The sequence below is a fragment of the Melitaea cinxia genome, chromosome 6 (genome assembly GCF_905220565.1).
Source record: "Melitaea cinxia chromosome 6, ilMelCinx1.1, whole genome shotgun sequence".
NCBI lineage: Eukaryota > Metazoa > Arthropoda > Insecta > Lepidoptera > Nymphalidae > Melitaea > Melitaea cinxia.
Genome location: NC_059399.1, coordinates 12,383,762 through 12,407,447, shown reverse-complemented (window position 1 = coordinate 12,407,447; position 23,686 = coordinate 12,383,762).

Below are 23,686 nucleotides of genomic sequence, written 5' to 3'. Positions count from 1 at the left end.
ATTATTAATACTAAGTGTAAGTTATTTAACTAAAAGTTTGACACGACTATGAAGTTTCTTACTGGAAATACATATTTGTATTGAAATAACATACAGTAAAAGCTCTATCAAGAGTGTAATCAAAATGATTATGACTACGTGATATCGTAGCACGCCACATAAAACACATGAAAGGATACGCTAGCACGCTACATCGTAAATGTGTGAATATGTAGGCAACAGTCTAACAAAAGGTGGAATCTGTTTTGAGCAATAGTTATCAATAATTTACAAAGCTTTAAAATCAAATTATGATCAATAGTTAAAGAACGCATAATAAAATGTGGTTTTGTTTATAGTTTTAATTTAACTCAATCAATATTTATAAGCATCCGTCGTATGTTGTTTTTATATTTTATAAAAACATATCACAAATTCACAATGCTATGCTGCATAAATCTTCCAATGTTAAAATGCATTACTCTGATTAATAACATGGAATAAACAAAACAAGAAATCGTATCGTACGCTAACTTCATGTTCTCACCCGCTATCTTACTGCACATAGAAGTAACTTTAGCGATAGATCTATGTATATGTATATGTGTAACGTGCAGGTAAATGCAACCCTCGGTTACTAGTTATTGAATTTTATATTCTGGGTCACTGATATTCTATTTTAACAGTCCTAACGTGCTACCGAAAATAGTCCCGCAGGGGTGATGTTTTTAGTGTTAGTTAAGAACCATTTTAGCGACACAGCGCTGGGGGGTGAATGTAAATAAGATTTAAATTTTAAAGCAGCTACAGTGTTTGGTAGTTAGCTAAAAAAAATTACAGTAAATAGATTTACGTTTGTTTCTGCAAAGTATTTTGTTATAGAACTAGCTTAAAATATGTATGTAAATGTATGAAAATATGTATGTTGATTGGTTTAAATACATCGCTGATTAAAATAACCGATATTATATTTTAAACAGAACTATTTACTGTATTAAAAAGATTTTAATCTTTGTATTTATGCATATGTACAATGACTAACAAAGGTAGCACCAGAGTATTTATTAGCCATACCTAATTTATTAACTATCGTATAATATTTTTACTATCTTATATTATATATCTTGTACACGTATAAAATAACTGCAATAGCATACCGAGTCCTATAAATTTACTAATATTCCATTAGCTATGAATTGATAAAATGGTATGTATGGGTTCCGTATCTGAATTGAATTCATTCACTCATCTTTCGCATCGCTGTAGCAATGGGTATTCAAAATATTCCATATGCACCGCCTTAGAAATGACGTTTTTGAAATAGCTTTGTACGTATTAATAAAATTATATATAGTTTGACAGGTAGTTTTTAATCGATTATTCGACATTTACGTTGCAGGTAACGTAATACCTCATGTAACAATTTGTTTAACGTTATTTATTATTAATTTTTCGGCCTTAATATGCCCATACTTCTAACCGCCGCTACTGTATCGTGTCCAGCACCTAAATGTTATCTGGAAGAAATCGCTATTTAGCGATAAGATCGCCTTTGTACATCTTGTATTGTATCTTTCTTTATATGTGTCTGTATTTCGGTGTCTATTAGGAATAAATAAATACCTCCGTTTGTTAAGGCCTTATTCAAACATTATATTCAAACAACCGTAATGACATTTAAGATTTAAGATTATGCATAATACTATAATGCAATGGTGTAAATAATAGTTATAAATAAAAACTATTTTAATTTATGCGCATACCACTTTGCATGTTGTTAAGATAACCTTTAAACTGTTTAAACTTGTAACACTTGCAGCGAATGTGCATATTTCTGTTTGTTTAGTCATAGTTTACATGCCTAAGATAGTGTAAACATTTTAACGCATAGAATATTATAAAAGAAGGTAACTAGTTTTATAACATGTGTATTTTATTGTAATAAAAGTCTCTTTGTTATTTTTATATTAATGAAAAAAAAAGTTATTTGCTTATAAAGTCAGTGTAATGTAAAAAAATTGTTAATTATAAGAAATATATGTACGGAGAGATAATGACCATACATTTAACAAAGCTGCTAATATGTCTTAGCAGTGACGTAAAATCTTATTTAGGGAGTCACACGTACAACTCACAAATTGCCGGGCCCTATATTTTTGTTCTCCCTAAGTGTTACGCATGTTCAGAATGAACACGTGGTAGCAAGTCTTCTGTGTGCCATCAGGATAGGGTGAATGTAACGATTAAAATTTTAAAGACCGTATACAATGCTGTGGGTTGAGACCAAAATAGACACTAGTGGATTTATACCCTTCACAATATGGTATTAAAAGTACCGTACATTTGTAAGCTGTAATTTTTTATGTCTCATATCTTAGCGTCGACTTACCAGTATCAGACATATAAAATAAAGTTTGTATATTTACATACGCGTTACGTATTTGTGCAGGAAACGAGGGGAGATACTCTGCTGAGTCAGTGTAGCGCGGTTTGAATCGCGCGTTTCAAATATACTAATATAATTATTTGTTGAATACAAATATTTGTCTTATATCACAAAGATGTTAAACCAAAAAAAAATATAGTACTATTAATATAATTTTTTGTCATTTATTTTAAAAAGATATTTACACCGATAACAACAAAATTTAAAGTTGTTAATTAATATGAAATGTTTTCAAAAGAATTAGCTAATCTCTAAAATGTTCCTACAGTTTAATATCAGTATAGGTTCCACTGGCATTTATCGGCGTGATCTAATTTCTCGTTAGACATTCTTAGGCGCCACCTTCGCATGATATCGCTCTAATCTCCGCCATTCCGAGCGTAATGGCGCGAGCGAGCTTCACGCCATTTTGAAGCTGAACCTCCATGTTACAAGCTAAAATATCAGATATACTATCTATTTAGAAGCTTTTATTTAACTTGCAATGAATGTGCGTATTTATGTAAGTATGTTCGAGTATGTTTGTTAGGGCGGAATCTTGCAACTTAATTTTAAAGCATATATATCTTCAACAGATTGAGCTGAAATTTTGCTGAAGTTTGGATAACAATACTTGGTTAGTTACGTAACGTCATTTCTAAATCCAACATGGCGGACCACCCAAGGTGATGGGGTTTTTTATCCTTTTTTAGCGCATTTAAAATAAAATCTTGGTTTTTGAAATGTCAGAAATTTTCTTTTTTTATAGAAATGTCAAGAGTTTTCTTTTTAAAAATAAATATACAAATAAATATCTACAACATCAACTTAATGCTTGTGTTATAGGTAAGAGTCAACTGGTATAGCTTCATATTTTTTTCGATAATCATACATATATAAATCCACACTAATTTGTTTCGCTTTCATGTGGAAACTACTTAACCGATCATCACGAAACTGTACACGTATTCTTAGAGGTATTAGAAGTAACATAGGATACTTTTTATGAAAAAAAAAAAAACAATTCGAGCGAAGCCGCGGGTAATAGTTAGTAAACATATATATTACACCCAGACACACAGTTACACGGGGTGGAAATCGAACCTCCGGAGTAGAAAGCAGGGTTACTTACTACAAACTGCGCCAACGGGCTAGTCGTAGTAAAAATTATTTACGTTCTTAATGACACATAATTTATTAATTTAGGTTATTAACTATTTGATTGGTTAAATAAATAATTGATTATTTATGTTCATTTATATTATGTAATGAAGTCAGAATATTATATCAATTCTATTCTTGTCTTAGTATTGTGAGTAGAGACCGGCCTTCGCGTCAGCGCTCGAGTGTACCATTCAGACGACGGACATCCGCAACGCTCCGCGCCGCTCCACTATCCCGTCGCCAACTGTCGCATCGCACAATACGCCGCGACGCGACGTTTTGTTTTATTTAATTGAAAATTTTCGTTATATCTCGTCCCATTGTTATGGTAAATAAATGTCCATCAAACGTTACAGATAAGACGATTCCGTTTTCATAACGCTGCATACGCGGTACATTTATAATTTCTGTCGAGTTTCAGTTTGTGTAACTGACAATGGTTGAAATAGGGTGATAGGATGTGATGTGACGTGATCTCGTTTAGATTTGTTTTGTTATAGTCATTTAATGTTGTTTAGGAAATTTGAGAGACTTTGAAACAAATGGTAAAATTTACATCGATATTTGATACAATATTTTTTAGGAGTTTATTGGAGATTACTCCTTATGAATCGATTTTAATGTAAGGCCCCCCTGTAAGAAAAAAATATGAGGAGTAAAATCTATTGAACGGATGACCTCGTTACGGTTCTCGTAATGCCACACACACGCCATCTATCGGAACCCAATAGAGTTCCGATAGATGAAGTTAATTGATTCGTGTATTTACCATTTGATATGGTATTAATCTTTTTCTTAGACTAGTAAGCCTTTTTTGTGCTTATTTAGTCAGTGAATACATGGGTGTGTGTGTGTTTTACATAAATTATTTATTTTGAACACTCGTGTAATATAAATCTAATCTTATATTAAACACTAGCTGCGCGAATCCGCGACTTCGTCCGTGTGGAATTTAAAAATATAGTTATTGTTCTGTTCGCAGTTATAAAAGAAAAAAATATAAAATAAAAGTAGCCTAAGTTACTCCATCAGCAGCTGTCTGCTAGTGAAAGTCCCGTCAAAATCGGTGCAGCTGTTTTAGAGATTAGCCGGAACAAACAGACAGATAGACAGACAGACAAAAATTGTAAAAAATGTTATTTTGGTATATGTACTGTGTGTACATCCATATGCATTTAGTAAAAAGCGGTTATTTTAATATTACAAACAGACACTAATTTTATTTGCATAGATTATTTTTTTCTTATTGGTTTTTTATTAGACTGCACCGTGTCTTGCTGCTATGTATTAAGACCGATAAATTTATTTTACATATTTTAACTTAATATACTAGTTTTAACATTTTAAATTTTTTTTTTAATGTGTTAATCGTTGCTTGTGTAGATACTGGAAATAACGAAATATAATTAAGATTGTTATATTGATTTATGTAGGTTGTAATATTTTTCTACTATTCGCTATCTCTTTTGTTTTGTACAACCAGAGCCGTCGACGAACGCTTATCAGACGACGACACGCGGTCCAAGCGGGGATTTGACACAGAGATGCACCTATTATGTGAAAATTGGTGTATATGCGATAGCATCTATTAAGCATCTAGTAAGTCCTTGCTGTTGAGAAACGCAATTAGCGTATGTAAAGCAAGAGACAAGACTGGCAACAATTATTTTGTTGCTATGTTTTAAGCTAATGTAACAAGAAGCTACACATCATCATTATCATTTCAGCCTATCACAGTCCACTGCTGGACATAGGCCTCCACAAGTTCACGCTAAAAATGGTGTGAACTCATGTGTGTTGCTCATAGTAACCACGCTGGGCAGGCGACTACGAGTAACGAGTTTTCTACTACGAGTAGTCTTATCGTATATGGTTTCATTGAAATTAATTGTCTATAGGTATGTGAGGCTATTATGCCTAGAGACAAAAATTTGAATGGTACAAATATCAATAGGACTGTAGAAAAGAAAAATAACCTACTTCTGGAAAAACCCTCCTTTGAATGTTCATATTGTACACTTCCTATCCGTCGCTACTATATACCGTGTTCTGAGTCCAAAGGTTATCTGGAAGAAAAAGCTCTTCTGCGATAGGATCGTCTTTGTACATCTATGTTTTTAGTTACTATTACTAGTCTGTTTATTTGTATTTTGGTGTACAATAGAGAATATTATTATTATTATTAAGTGACTTAAAACCTACAAAGCAAAAAATAATTTCAGAAATATTTTAAGGCGGTTTTTTCAAACGTAGTTTTTTTTTAAATTTTTTACTTTTTAAGTAAGTACTGTCTTCAGAATTACTACTATACTAGATTTCGTTGTTTTCCCCTTAAAAAAGCCATACACTAAGTCGTGAAAATTAAATCGTTAAAACGAACAAAAATACTCATCACTTCAGCCTATCGCAGTCCACTTCAGGACATAGGACAAAGGGTTTTGTCGCACCGAATACGCAGCTGCCCGTCTTCGGCCTGTGTGAGTTCCAAGGTGGTAGCGGAACTGTGTTATCTCTTAGTCGCCTCTTATCACTTAACACTCACGGGAAGAGAGGGGGTGACTATTGTCATAATACCACAGCACTGTGAACAAAAACACTCGTAAAATGAAAACTACTGGGACAAACTAAATAAAATGTTATTGGACCGAAAGGCGGATTCCCTCCGTATCGAACAAAAAAAGAATCAAAAAAAAAAAAAAAAACTCGGCAACCGAATTAATAACCTCCTGCTTTTTGAAGTCCGTTAAAAAGAAGAAAGAAGCGTAACGCAGATGTTCTTAGTAATAATAAGAATATGATTAATATTGTTATATTAATTTATTCAATTAGAATTGCTATCACAAATCTTTAAGTTTGTATGAAGAATTCCATATTTCCCGTCAGTGTTTTCAAAATAAATATTCACACAGTCGCGGATGCAAGCTGACTTGATAGTAATTGCTGTCGTACCACCAAGGACATTTTTTAAGTGTCGGCCCACTTATTAACAATGGTCATTCAAGCTTAGGGAATAGCGTGCTCAAAACTCGTGACGAGCTGATAGGATGGTTTGTTTGTGTTAGTATAATAAGTTCTTGCACGAACTCACAAATTCCCGGTGGCGAACGGTGGTCGTAGTTTCGTCCCAGGAGCTTGAATTATGAACTAAGTTGTTCAAGATTGAAAACTGTAACTTTCAACAATGGTAACTTACTTTCGACTGGCTAGGTAATAAGAACCGTTTTTCTTTATACTCCTGAGGATATATCTAGAACAGTTGATTTTTTTTTCAATTTCAGTGCTAGAGTTCTTTAGAGTTGAAATTCAACAAGGTTTAAGTAATATGCGTTCCCGGTGAAAACTGAATTTCAATTGTGTCAAAGTTCATTCCTTGGAGGTTCGTTATTATATTTGTGATGTGGGTAGGCTTCCATTAAATATATTTTAAGGAAATATTATTTTTTGTCAATTTTAAATCAAACCGTTAAGTTTGTATAACAATCGGCTAATGACTTAAATTACGTATAAAATCTTATCAATTTTAAAAATTGTAGTGATATTAAATATAGCATGTAACTCTATGTGCGTGCCTTACTCCGCTGTTTGCTGTTTTTTTTTTGTTACATATCAAACAACAATATCGTTGACAGCAGGGACGGCATACTATACAACATGGTAAATAAACCGGTATAGCTGGATTATGAAAAGTGGCACTATTTTGTAATTATTTGAAGCGAATAGCTCAAATTGAAATAAAATTTCTTTTTGTTTTGAACGAGGTAAGTCGAGGTAATAGTACTCACTGAGCGTTGAGAGCTATAATTTTAGAATACTCATACATTTTTCTACTGAATATACACATGTAACAATTTTGTTATTGAATTGAATGAATGAATATATCGAATGTTTTCGTATCAAAAATATTTTTTACGGTAGTAATTAAAGTTTCGGTTGTTAAATGTATTTTTTTTTTGTTTTCAGGTAATGGAAGGACTTTTTATAGACAAGGTTGGTGGGCTTAAAGTATTAATCGAATTATACTAGAAATTATGAACTAAAATATGCTTATCTCAAATCGGTAGCTTTTTAAGTTTACTTAAGTTGCTAACAATACTTAAGTGTCAGGTTTGTCAGATTCTGCAGAGAAGGATAACTATTCTTAAAAATTCTTTGTTCCTAATCAAAAAATAAAAAAATAAAATAATATATTTAATGAAATGAATAAAATAGATATTAATAAAATAAAATTTAATGCGATAAACTTAACTATAACATTTTTATTATCTAAGTGAATTTGATTACTTTAGCTTATTATATCTTCTTATATATAAAATTCTCGTACTACAATGTTAGTTACCATTCTCCTCCGAAACGGCTGGACCGATTTTTAAGAAATATTATGCGTATCTCAGGTAGGTCTGAGAATCTGACAACATCTATTTTTCATATCCATAAATGATAAGGGTGACCCACTCTAAATATTTTTATATATTATTATAATTTGGCATTGAAAAATACATACAGCCCTAAATTTTCACCCTTCTACCACAAACCCTAAGTTTTAATAGCATTTAGCGGCAAAACGTTTGCCGGGACAGCTAGTTTTATCTATATATTAATGTAAGTATTTATTTGTATAAGAAACACCGAGAATTGTTGATTTCAACGTTCTTTATTGAGAAAAAAAGCGTACGTCAAGCACTGTTAATTGACTAAGCAATTAATATTTTTAAAGTGAATTAATGCGATAGAGCACCGCATTCTCATACAAAACCGACATCCATAATTCATTGAGTGCCTAATATGAGCCTCAATCTATTATCTCTAAACGATTTTGCCCTGAATGAATATTCATTTAAGAGTAATACCACCGAAAATGGCATTAGAGGAGAAAAAATACTGCCTTGGATCCTGGAACGACGGAAGCTCATTTAAATTTTTGATTGTGAGGGAAAACGCGGTCGCCGCTTGAGTGCTGTAATTTAAAGGTCAACAATTTTAGCTGTCCTGTCTACTCTATTAGCAGCAAAGTAATAAGCTGTTATAAAAGAAGAAATACACATATGCTTTTAAAATTACTATATACCACACGATTCATCCAGGACCAGTTTCAATACATACCAAATTAGATTTTAACATTTAAGTAACGGTCAGTTGTTTTGTCACATATTGTTTAATGAAATAATATTTTTCTATTATTTTTCGAACTAGTTTGTTTTTTGTTTTGACGCACTGTCAAATACACACAAAAAATCGTTAGCTTTATAATGTGCTTTAAAAAAATGATAATTACTTGTTCCCATCGCAAAAAATAGTATACTTCATTAGGTGCCATGTTCAAACAACGGATGGACACATCGAGGGCTGGAAGACGAATGGCACACTCACAAAAAGGTCCTCTCGTTATCATTAGTGCGGTGGATAGTTAAGAGTAAGTTTGTGAAAAGAAAGAGTACATATGTACGTTGCTTTAAATGTCCGTGTATGAATTAAAGTTAATCCAGGCTTTATTTTTTTATTACTTATTTGAATTGATTGACTATTGTTAAGTTCGGGGCAATAAGTCACTATATACATTACGGTTTTATGACAGATAAATTACAGTGGTTACGTTCTGACTTTATCAGCTTTTTTCTTTCACAATTTTCACAGCATTATTATGAGCTCAAATGAAAGCGAACACAGTCTTGTTAAAGCGTTCGCACAAGCATGCCTATGTGTAGAGGATGATCATCAATAATAATTAGTCTAGGATGATCAGAAAATTTTGTCTTATTTAGAAAACATAAATATATGACGTTGATTGATAAAATGATAAAATAAAAATGAATTAGTTAGCTTTCTGTAAACGGTTCCTAAAAATACTCAACTATTACCCAATCCCTGTTTACACTAGCGACTACTTTTAAATTATGTACTATTATATAAGAAAATAGAAAAGTACCGCTGCATTTTTTATTTTTAAATAGGCGGTAGTTAATACTTTGCTTTTAACTCGTAAGTACACTTTCAGAAAGCCACCTTTGTGGATTATTTTTCAGTCGGTAGTAGGTAGCAGATGTACGGGGATTTAAGTAAAAAGTAGATCATTAGGTACCTGCAAATGTACTTTAGAATTTTTTAAACATAGTACAGGTTGAAGATTTAAGATCTATTCAATCGCTAAAGAGTCAATATGAAATAGATACAAGAAATGCAAAAATGTCGCGTAATGGAATATAATGACAAGAACAAACTGCTCTATGGGGCCAATACATAATTATTAATTTGTATTATTTGTGCTGACTATTGTTAGCATTTAAATTTGTAATTCTAACAATAATTAAAATATTGGTTGTATCGATATTACTCTTATTGTTTATTCGTTTAATACCGGAATAGTACATAGATGTCGACACCATCTATCGAATGGTTAATGTTCATTTACGATTAGTCAGTTACCATCTTTATTATCTGTTTTACAGGAAAGTCACCCAATAAATACTTGTTATATTCTAATGTTTGCTTCTAATTATTTTGTAAGATTGCTTTGATTGTCATTTTGTTTTTATTGTAATTATAATATTATTTATGTTGAAGTACCGGAAGAGCACAAAGATAATATCATCTTCCGAATAGTTAATACTATTTTTCTGATTGGTCAGTCGCCATTTTGTAGTCTATTGGCGGGATTGTTGTCTTATAAATATGATAATTTGTTAGTGAACGTGTAAGTGATTGGTGTGATAACTTAGTCAATGTAATTCAAAGTGTTATTGTAAATAATTATAGATTTAAAGTCAGAAATAAGTGTTGCATTGAGTGTTTTCAGTTGTGTACTACACTATCCTGTATCGCATTAAATGATTGACACGATCTGCTTTAGAAAAGTATCATGAACGTGTATTGATTTCAGCAGGTATATCAAGTGCTCGGTGCTTATGCAAGTTTTCGAATTTCCGGAGAGTGATTCAAGAGGCATCGTTAAGGGTGATTCGGGAATTACATTTTAATAATCGTCAAACCACAATCATTTCGTTTCGAACTATAAAATATTTGGAACGCGCAATGTTTTTAAACGTTGAGCAACTGGGACGAGTCGAGTGCATAACCTTGGTTTTATTTTTTGTATTCGAATTGCTAAAAGCATTAACGCTCGGGAATTTTAATCAGTGAGGATATAAGTTATTTATTAACATACAAATCCTCCAGACATTTTTTATTACACTAAGAGTTTGATTCGATGTTTTCGAATACTTAAAATTATAAAGATACCTTGCCGTTGCATGTACCTACTACATGAAAAATACTAATTTGTCAATTAGTAGTGGCATTTTTGTTGTAAAACGAATTGAAGTAATTTTCATTTGTCAGATAGTAAATTACTTGTAGTGAAAATGAATAATCTACTAGTACTCTATTAATATTTCAGGCGACTTATTCTATATTTGACTAATAATATTGCCATGTTGTAATAAAATAAAAACTATTTAGTGCGTCTTTCGTATGTGGCAAAGTAGCATAACTTTTACTAGTAATAATTTTACAGTATTTGACTTCATAAAAAATGTTTCGAACCTTTTAACCAACTTTCAAAAAAGGAGGAGGTTCTCAATTCGATTTTTTTTTGTTTATGTTACCTCAGAACTTTTGACTGAGTAGAGCAATTATGATGATTTTTTTTTTTATCGAAAGATGGTACGTGTTGTGTCAGCAGCTTTCGCGTTATATTTAATAATGCGTACCTATGTTGTGTTCTACCGCATAACTTTTCACCGGGTACGCCGATTTTTGTGATTCTTATTTTAATCTAAAGCTGATGCTTGTCTTGTAGTTTCAATTAAATTTGACTAACTATATCATTGCCACATTTTTTAGTAGTAGTCTTTGACAACGGGTACGTGTGACTTTTTTTAACCGACTTCCAAAAAAGGAGGAGGTTCTCAATTCGACTGTATTTTTTTTCTGTCTATTTACGTTGTACTACTTGTCGAAGTAATTGAAGTCGTTTTTTTCGTTTTCGAGCAAACACAAATATTTTTTCATTAAAATATGTTTGTTCATGTATGTCTCTATCTCAAAATCTTAAATAGTTTAAGTGTAAAACAGAAACAAAATTTTATGCGTTCCTGTAACGTTTTTTTTATTTATTTTTTTAATTTAAAAGTGATATACATCCACGGGCTTATGAACCCATGTCCTTTTTTATTCTAAAAACATGCAATTTTTATTTTTATTTTTTTTCTATTTCAAGGTAGGCGTTACGCGTTCCTGTAACGTTTCTCGCCTATAACATTTAAACGAATTTGGTAATAGAAGAGGACTAAATCAAATTATAATGATATACGAGTCTATTATAAACTAATAATGATAAAAATGATTTTCGAAGATTATATGAGCGTTAAGGATGGATGAAGTCACTTGTCACGCACTTCCTAATCTTTTATGGAGCGCTTATGATGTATGGACCCTTCCTCTGACCTTCGACGAAGGCACGACTTCGAATCGAGAATTATTTTGAAGGGTCGCCCCCACTTTACGCATCGTTTACTGTTCTTCAATTATGTGATTTTCCTTAAGTGGTCAGTCCCTTTTTTTTCTTTCGAAAGCATTTGACACGGTGTGACCCGAATTATATGAGATTTAAAATGAATGAATAAACGTCGAGAAGCTATTGAAATATATAAAAACTTCAATAATTCTCACCTTTGAATAAATTAAACTGTAATTGTTAATTAATTATTCGAGTTCCTCTGTCAATTTATTGAATCTTTTAATATTATTTGCCAATTAAATTGTGAACTGTCCTGTGAAGATAGTAGGTACATCAATTAAGCAGTACTTATATTATGCATTCAACCGTTGGTTTCCGTTAAAGGTTTAATGTTAAATAAGTTTTTAGATAAATAAATTATTAGTATAGTAAGTAAATTATTAGTATATAATAATTATTAGTATATTAGTTTTTAAAATAAATAAATTATTCCATTTTAGCAATAGATGAAGGCATAAAATGGAATAATTTATTTATTTTAATTGAATATTAATTTATTTATTGCTATCAAATCTAATACTTAGAAGTAATTTATAACGTTAATAATTCCCAAAAAGGATAGTTAAAAGCTAAATATCAAGTCTTACGACTATCATGTCACTTCACTACATAGTATAAGTCGCTTACGAGTATATAGCACTACTATAAAGTCGCTTCCCGCTGTCTGTCTTTCCCTATGTATGCTTAGATCTTTAAAAGTACGCAACGGATTTTGTTGCGATTTTTTTAAATAGATGGAGTGATTCAATAAAAACGTTTATATGTATAATACATGCATAATATGGTAGAGGAACACTAATCATTTTAGAGGTTTCTAACTTAAATAATAATCCTAACTTAATTTTTTGTTTTTGATAGTATCAGCATTGCACCCGTGCGAAGCCTGGTCGCTAGTCTGTAATAAAAGATAACAATGTTAGTAATTTAACTGACAACATGAAAGTAAACTAAAAACGAAAAATATTACTTATAACAATTATATTTAAGTAGAAAAAAAAAAATACAAACAACCACGAAGACAACGTATTATACTCGCTTCAGCTTGTGGTTTTCGACTGCTGGATAGGCATAGGCCTCTTTCTCCTTGTGTTGGTGTATTATACTAAAAAGTTATAAATTCTAAGCTTTATTCTAAATACCTAGCAAATATTTTACTGGGTATTTAAAAATAATTCATATATATTTTCATTCAAACTAGGTCTCAACAATTGATTCACCCACTCGCAAGTACTCAAACGAAACGTATCTCCAGCGCACTCAATTGAGAGCAATGAATTCGACCTCCGCATGTCAGTGGGGATGCGCAGATACTGTACGGTTATAACTATTAAAGTGACAAGAAATATATAAAACTTCTATTGATTCCGTTTTATTACTTCTGGTACAGGAGTCCTTGGTAAAAATTAAGTGACTAATTTTCCAAATCAGTCGAAATATGCATTACGCTTGTCAAAATTAACCATTAATCAGGTATTGTGATTACAGAACTGATTATAATATTATAATCGATTGCATATATCTAGTTTGGTCTAATTCAATCGGCACTAACAAGATTAATGGACTACGTAATACAGAAATAGGTAAATAAAGGAAGCATATATAATGCATAAAATTGTAATATGAAGTAGATCCAGTATTATTACAGACTCAAGGGGTATTAGATTTTATTCGTTGGCAGCTTTATGACAATATAAGAAAGTAAATAATTTTCATGTCATTTATCAAGTATTAATAATGCACTAAAACTCATCTTGGATGTCACATAAAAGTGAATACTAAATATGTAAATAAGAAAATACATAGATTTTCAATATGATAACTCCCTACGTATAGATATAACCCTTATTATAAGTAATTCATTGCTGGATGATATAAGAGAAAAGGCTTCAGTGAATCAACACGAAAAAAAATGTGCATAGTTTTAAAATGTTGTAAAAAAAAATATATATTTTTACTTTAAAAAATGTGAGCTAAGCTCATAAGTTCTATAAATCAGTGATTGTCTTTAGTTAAATACAAATTCGTGATAGTACATTTAAATTTTGATGAAAGCCAAATAATTTATAATTGCCTATAAATGTTATTTCTTTTGATGTTTGTACATTATTGTACATTAAGAGCATGCGGGCGACAGCTGTACAAATTCTCCCTTCTTTTATCCGTCTAGTGTTCCTATTAACACGGCTTTTATTAATAAAACGTTTGAGTATCGCTGTAATATTCTGAGATTAAAATTAGTAGTATATTATTATTAACAGATTGAAAAGAAACTAAGGTAAGAATTCCGATTTAATTTAAAAACATGTTATGTTATTAATTAAAGTGAATACCACACATCGTTGTAAGCTAAACACACCTTTGCGTTGTTGTAATTTCTAAATTAAATTGCATAATTGATGTCAGGAGGGGCTTGATTCCTTAAATAAACAATGTCGAGGCTAATCCGGACAAGTTAGGAAAGTTTGATTACGGGTCGGTCTGTCGGTCCGTGGTCTATGCCCGTCCACCACAATGACTGCTCGTGACGTTTCGATTTGTTCTTACGATACTAAAACATTAATTTCCGGATAATATAACGTTAGAGTTCAATATACCTTAAGATTTTAACGACGTCATCTAAAATTTAAAGTTAATTATTTTGTTTCTAAACCATTATAATATAAATAATTTATATATTATTATAATAAAGAAAATGTTCGGAATAGATAACGTAAGCAGCTATTGAACCGACTATAATGTTTCCTGTATTTAAAATTACACTCTCTATAAAATTGATTAATAAAAATATTTACGGCCTATTTATATATTTTTAGTATACTAGTCCATATGTACCTTTTATGTTGACGTGGGTGAAACTGAGATGCACGTCTGGTAAATAACAAAAGGTCATAATTTTGTTAATATCAAGTAACAACAACACAAAATAACAGAATAACAGTTTTGTTATTCTTGTATTTAAGTAAAGAGATTTGTTATATATTTTTAAATGTAATAGCTATATATATTATTTTAGAGAAAAAATGTATAAATCTGTTAAATTTTACAGCGTATGAATAGCTGATTTTTACGACAAAATAACAAATCCATAAATAAACGACTCGGTTCAATAGCACCCATTACGTTACTTTATGCTATGGGTTAGGAAACACTACACGAACAAAAGTAGACATATATTAACCAATTTTACTTTGAAACGGATGTCGAATCGACGAATAAATTCAAGACTGGCAACTACGACAGTTCGTCATTGACGAAAAATATTACATGTTATGCTCACATCAACCTTTTGTCCCAAGTGTGGAACATTTACCGGTGTTCGGTCCAGTTTATATAATACTAGCTGATATGACGAACTTAGTACCGCAATTTTTTGTGAATATATCGATTTATTACTATTAAATCTTATCGTGACAGAAACGAAGACAATACAAAAGTTTTACCCAATTTTATGCAGTCGTTCGGAAGTTATGCGCTTATATTTGGGTGATTTATTACTATTTATACATATATATGATAATTATCTAATAATAAAATACTTTTAATAAACATATCACAACAAGTTAGTTATAAGGCATAATTATTTAATAACGTCCAATCAGAAAATTGTTTGCGAAACCCATTCTTCGCCGTAGCCGTAAATCGCTTTGAATCAATTTTGTATGAGCCTATCTTCATGATTGCGTCGAGACCGTGCTCTCGTAAATCAATTTTGAGCAAAAAATAATATTCATTGCGTAAAATATTAAGTGCCGAAGTCGGTATCTATTCGCTATTTCCATTAATTATTTAATAATTTAATAAGTAATTGACCTTATTTTATTATTTTTATATTTGATTCAATGATGGTCGTTAGATGCGACTTAGAATACTAATTTGTTTACATAATTTGTAATTATTTTAAATAAATGTTGTGACACAGCAACTTTTAATTATCTATTATCAAATTTTATTTCTGCAATTATGCAGTATAGTCTTAATGTATATACCTATAAGTAAAGTATAAAATACTATTTAATTTCAGGATGTTACTACTATGGAAATACTTTCTTTAATAATATTGAGTTCGTCGCCAACCGATTTTATAAATACCCTAGCTTTTCCCCGTGGTTCGACCTGCACTATTTTGCGGAAAAAACCTATTAAAAGCTTAGCCTTTTTCGGTAAACGGACTTATCGAACACGAAAAGAATTTTTCTTTTCATGCCAGTAGTTTCTGAGATTAGTGCTTTCAAAGAAACAAACAAACTCTTCAGTTGTATAATATTAGTACAGATACACCTACTATAAGGATTTCGCTCTCTTCATTCGTATGCTTTGAAAACTAATTACAATTTTATAATATTATAGAAGTACGGCTTCCATGAAAATAGGCTTACGGAAATTACTCGAATGAGCTTGCAGAACATTTATCCCTTAATATAATATAATATAATAATAAATCGGATACATATATATGTAAAGACGGTAATCTTTGTTTATTTTGGAAAAGGAACAGCTAAAAGCACTTACAAAATTAAACCGTATTAGAAAAAAACGTTTGGATCTCGTGGACCAATAAGTGTTAACCGGGGAACGATTCCTTAAACTATTGTTGCTCGGTCGACCACTCTAGTCATCACGCGCGCTGAATTTTAAGTGGCGTAACTACGGAGAATTCTCTTACGGATTTCATTGAAACATCTGTACATTCAAGTGTGTTACATGAGAATATAAATTTGTATAAATATTGTTAATAATAATATTAAATATTAACTTGTATTCTGTAACTTTCATTATTTATTTAATTTCTCTTTTAAATAATAATAATAAATAATAAATAAATAAATAAATATTTACACAATACACACACGGTCGTCTGTTCCTAAAGTAAGCAACTTAATGCTTGTGTTATAGGTTACAGCCGACTGGTATATAGCTACATATTTTTTTTTTTCGATAAACATACTTATAAATAATACATATATAAATATATAAATAAATATTTATATTACACCCAGACTCGGGGTGGGAATCGAACCCACAACCCTCGGAGCAGAAAGCAGGGTCACTACAAACTGCGCCAACGGGCTAGTCAAGTCTTTTAAATAATGAACTAGGTATATTATTATATGTAGAAATCAATTGCTGTTCGTTTATCTCGCTAAAACTCGAGAATGACTGGACCAATTTGGCTGATTTTGATGTTGAAATATTCGAAGTTCAGAGAAGGTTACGTTTAAAGGGTGAGAAATATAATGAAATAAGTAACGGAAAATACCAAAGGCAAAAAATTAATTTTCCAATTCAAAATGTTCCTAGCGGTGAAATTTGATGTCTTGGTGCGTGCAGAAAATGTTTTGTCCATGATTTTTTACAAATTTATGTAGGGGATACGAAGTTCACCGGGTCATCTAGTATAAAATAAAAACATAGCTATATATCTACACCTAACAGACATAATATTCTTTATAATATTATTGAATGTCATGCGAGTAGTAGTAGTGTTTCAAATATTTATAAATATTCATAAAATTCACCTCTGCTACTTAAAATAATTGAATACATTGTTTATTTAACGCAGCGTTGCCAATTAAATACGACGCTACACGAAAAATATTTTTGTTGTTATTGTATAAACTCGTTAAAAATACATAGTGGAATATAAAATGACTTCCTTAATAAATATTTTAATTTAAAATGAAATAAATTGTTGGTACACCGTTCGGACTATTATTTCGATTTTAAAGACAATATACATGTCATTCATCAAGATAATTTTATCTTCAGCAGCAATTAAAGTTATTATCATCTGTATAAGTCTGTTCTAGTGTCACGCACGGGTTCACCTGCGTAAAAGTAAACTGCTCAATTGCTATGAATGTTTCAAAACAGCATTTTGAAACTTATAACAAACCTCTTAAAAATTGTTCAAAATCACGCACGCTTAAACAGTAAAACAAGAATACATTTTTTTTATACGGTAATATTAATATGGATTATTTGTGCTTCTTAACAAAACTACTTTCTAAATACATCCGAAATTCGTTTGCTATTTTTCAATTTATTTATAAACATAAATTCAGTCGTGGTCCCTTTAGTATCCGAAATTTGACTATGTCTAATATATAATACGGCTGTAAAGACTCCCGGTGCATTACTTAGAAATGTTACTGAAATTGAACTTACCAATTCGAAGCATACTTTGAAATAGCGTCTAGTAAAAAGTTGCATTTATATTTTATGGAACATACGTGATTCGATTTACTTACGCCGGGCTGAGCAGTTCTGCTTTTCTGTATATATATAGTTTTAATCTTTTATATGGAGTAGGCTACCTCTGTTATATATTACTTAATTGTATTGATTTCATATCGAATCTTGAATCTGAGTTACTATTGTGAGCTTCTGTGAGATGCATACTAATGTTTATATATAATGGTACGGTAACATCAAAATAAAGTATTGCCAACAATCTGACCACCTTGTGTCACTACGACTAAGCGGAAATATTCCCTACCAAAAGTAGCGTTCGTTACGTGGTGCGGCTGCTTTTTCACAGGTGAATCATTTAATTATATCAATTATTTATCATCGCAACTGAGACATTTTGGCGTACTTAAGGCAAAAACAAACAAAAATACGGACAGACAAACCGATAATATTATAAAAAATAATTATTTTTAAAATAATCATTATATTAATTTTATCTGCCTATCTAGCTGTATTTTTAATCTCAAATAGTCTACAATTTGATTTTTTTTACTCTAAATATCTTTCATAACGTCTTACACGTCAGTTGGTTACAGATTTATTATATGTATAGACTACACCTAAATCTCATAATTTTGTTTTATTAAAACAACGGATGACATTTATATTTTATCTAAATCTTCTTAAATAAGAAAACAAGACAGTAGTAATGAAAATATTATTTATTTACCAGTTCCGCCCGCGACTTTGTCCGCGTGGAATTTAACAAAAAAGTTATTGTTCAGTTCGCAAAGTTATAAAATAAATAAATTTCTAAAATAAAAGTAGCTTAAGATACTTCTTATTACATCAGCTATCTGCCAGTGAAAGTCCCGTCAAAATCGGTCCAGCCGTTTCAGAGATTAGCCGGAACAAACAGAGAGACAAAAATGGAATAAAATGTTATTTTGGTATATGTACCGTGTACTATATACATCCACATGCATTTAGTTAAAAGCTGTTATTTTAATATCACGAAGACAATAAAATTTATTTATTTTTATAGATATTGATGAAAATAAATAATTTGTTGTATGCATTATTAATTCCTTATAATTGCGAATCAAAGTAAACAAGAAAAAAAACTTATTACAGAATGTAGTGGAACAACATTCTATTGCGATATGTTTTTTTTACGAGCATCGAGCTGCCAAGATATTTATGACCTCTAAGTTGTAGATGAGAGAATATGTCGCCTTATAATGAAATATTGGCTTATAATTCTTATTTGGACATCCTCGATATCGGATTCCAGGATTAAAAGAAAATTGCATTATTCGTACAATATTTATAAACATTGGCGGATCGTGTTTTCGTTTGGTATAGTTTATTTTGTATTATTATATTTTCGTTTCTTGATTTTCGACTGGAACAGTCATTGATCTATAAAAAAATATGGTAAAATGTTATATTATCTTAAAAAGAGCGTTCTAAATGTTTGTGTAACTCAAATTTAACACGTCGTTGCTATATTTTTAAATTCTGATTACATAATTCATTTCAAAACACCTTTGATGTATGTATGAAGCATGTGTGATTTATTGCAGTGCAGTCGCATCACAGATTCGCGTTAAACTCTACATGCTATGTTTAAAATATTCCATGTTCTCGTTTTGTTACGAATTGCTAAAGGTTCGGTTAAATGTGCGGTTGGTAAAGTGAATTATCGACATTATGATCTATTTATTTAGTACAAAATGTAGATATAAAATTAAGATTATAATTGATTTTCTAATACATAAGGTGGATTTTTTTAGTGTTTTGTTTATTACGCATACTCTACGTCATATCGAGTTTTATATATAACCACGAATTAGAAAGAAAGAAAGAAAGAAAGAAAAAAATAGAAGAAACTAGTTTTCTCATTTCGTGTATACAACCTTTCTTATGGAAAATGTGTTTTATATTATTTTATAAGACAAAAACAAAACGACGGTTAATATACTCGACTATAGATTACACGTCTTACTAGCAAGGATTATGTTATTATTTTCGTAAAAAGGAGTACAAAGTTTTTGCTTCAGGTATTAATATAATATAGATTGAATGTTAGGTGTGAACAAGTTCGAATGACATCAAATCCTCGTTTATACATTTATGCATACTTAAAACAAATACATTTGATTATTTGTTATTAAAATAAAACCAGAGTCCCACATTATAAACTGCACTAATAAATTAGTTTGATACTTAGTAACGTCCCCGCCCGTATCTGTAGGACGACTGACAAGACACCCTTTGAATACATTAACGACATAACTCATATAAATTGAGGCAATTTAAAGTAGACAGATGAATAATAAAATGAGTCCAGTGGTAAGACTACAATGATTTTCAGACGTCGACCCCTGTCGAAAGCCTTGAGAAAGGTTTTAGAGCTTATAAAACAATAATAATTTTCAAAAATTGTAACTAAACTTGATGAATCCTGACAGGGGCGAATATAGTAGAATTTTAATTTTCGTGCTCTTGATACTGCTACTGTTTAGAGCAGATATTGTGACTGGTACAAAAAATTTGCGTTCGGGTAGCCTCTTCAACATGCCGAGTAACTTTCATTTCACGACGTCGTACTGTTGTGTAATTATTTGCTTTTCTTCGTTTATTTTTTATTATTTATACTTTCCCAACCTCTTGTTACTACTTAAAATATAATAATAATTTTATCGTAAAATTTTGTTTGGGAGTTTGGCATGTTTGCCTCAATTTAACGCGGCTTAAAAAAAGTGCACAGCTTATTAATAATGTTTGATTTGGTATAACATACTTCTCTGAAATGTTATCGTTCGTATTCATTTATTTCAAAACTATGTGGTGTCGTCTGAGAGCATATGTTTTTAATTTTATAATAAAATCTGGTTTAGCGTGTCGAAAATATGTTTGGAAACCAGTTTTAAAAATAAACAAACTCCGTACGTCATACTTCAAATTTGGGTATTCTTATAATATTGAGAGAACTCTCCAAAAAAGAAAAAAGAAAAAGGGGAGATATAAGAAATTATTATTTCTTAAACACAACGCAATAAACCTTAATAAGCTTGTGGTTGCGATTTAATTTTCCTCAAGATGTAAATAAAAATGACTCGAGACTATGATTGCTCTAAGAGACATAAAATATTTTAAATTGTATTTACTGCCTAAAGTAACATTGTATAAAGTATTATTTCGTGTACATAAACATGTGTATTTTATGTTAAGATAGAAACACATCACGTCCACTTTTTTTTTCAGCACCAATAATGAAATACGCTTGTCCATTACGTTAATAAAATAGATGAAGAACGGTTTAACAAGACCATATTACTTGGGTGCGTTCGTTATAGCCAATATAAGGCAATTGTCGCATCCTGTAGCAATAAACATACGTACTTGATACCCATTGTGTCCCCCAAGGGAGTCAGAAGTATGATGGTCATCAATAATTTACTGGCATTTCAAATTATTGTGGATCAGTAATGCATTATGACATATGTCTCTAATATTGTGTTTATAGAATGCTATAGAATGCTATAACTGTAGTCGGTATTATGTGAGAGACGATTAAAAATTTTAAATATTCAGTTTAAATTCGTCCTTTTTATTCTACACTAATGAAATAACTTGACTGATCAACGACGATTCGTAAATAAATCTTTTTCGTTGCGTTATTGTAGTGCCAAGTTGCTCAACGTGAAATTGAACAAGTAAAGTTTACGCTTTTACGATATATACCTATTAATTAACCGCTATTTGTTATTTGCTGGCATAATGTCTATAAAAATACATACCTGTCAAAATTTGGAATACCTATGACAAGGGTTTTAAAGAAACCTTAGGGATAACAGGCGGAGCGTAGGGAAATATTCGGTTACTTATATTCCCTTTAAAAATCAAAATCAAAATAAAAAATAACTTTCTTCAAATATAATTTTGAAAGCATCTTTTAATCGTCATTTTACAAATTAAAGTTTTAACTATCGTTAAAAGTGAAGCTACCACCGATTTAAATATTAAGTGTGTGGTCACGTCAAATTTCGTTTTTCACCATTATGAACAGAATGATTCGCATAGCTTTATGACTGAATAAAATTAGTATTAATCAGGGCTTGTGAGTAGTGACTATGTATATAAATTATTATTTATGTAACATTCAATTGTGCTTAGTAATTAATTAGTTAATAATTAAGATATTAGTGGTTTTTGATTTTAACACTTTCAAATGAAAGGATTTTTGAACCATCGGCGTATTTATATGTATATATATATATATACAAACATGAACAAAATATAGTTCGCTGTTACCAAAAACACACACACTATGTTTCCATCTTAGGAACATACGACAGTGTCTGTATTACATTGATAATTTTTATAGTATTATAATTATGTCTGTTCAACGATTTTTAATTATAAATTTGTTTATATTGGGTTTCGAATTAAAAGTGTAGGTAAAACCATTGATTTCAGAGCGTGATTAACTTGTCGCGATGTTCTTGTTTATCAGTCTCCTTGCTTAAAGTACACTTAATAAAACACTTTTTTCGGATTTTATCGCGGTTTATTGTTAACTTTTGATTCCCGACGTTTCGGATACTTTACAGCAACCATGGTCACGGGAGGACTCTTAAAGTACACTTATTTAAACTTTTTGAATAACCGAAGATATAAGATGTTTGCTAATCAACTTTCATTTTACGGAAAGATTTTAGCTTGATTTCGTAGTTAGTTCGTTTAAGTAGAGTATAAAATTTAGGTGAAAATGCTTTTAATAAAAACTTCGAGCGTAAAACGTCATTACACTAAAAAGTCTGAAGCATTTAAATATTTTGTTCATGTTACTATACAGGGATAATGGTTTCGTATTACTGTTTCATGTTCTAGCGAAAAATTGTTTTAAAATATTTCTTTGACAAAATTTAAAATGAACAAGAAAAACTGACGCTGTATACATTTCGATACAAAAAAAAAACAAATTTTTTAAACTCGAATCGTCAATTTAATAAAACTGCAAATAGACATTGATTGGATTTGGATATAGGTTGAACTCTGAAAATATTGCGGTCTATATAAAATCTTTTTATAGAAATAACGTATATATATATGTATACATCTAAATAGTCATTGAGAATAGTAAAATAGAATTTGGCTGCTAAAAATATTATTTATGAAACATCTTGACAAGTTAGTAAGTTTGCCTTAGGTTTCAGGAATCAGATATTATAAAATAGATAATTCTATTTGCTCCCAAATGAAAAAAAACAGACTTCAATTACATCGATAGCTTTCGATTAAATTAAAAATCATCAAAATCGGTACACCCAGTAAAAATTTATGCGGTATAATACAACGTAGGATAATATTAGATATAATTCGAAAAGTAGTTGTTAGATCTCAAATAA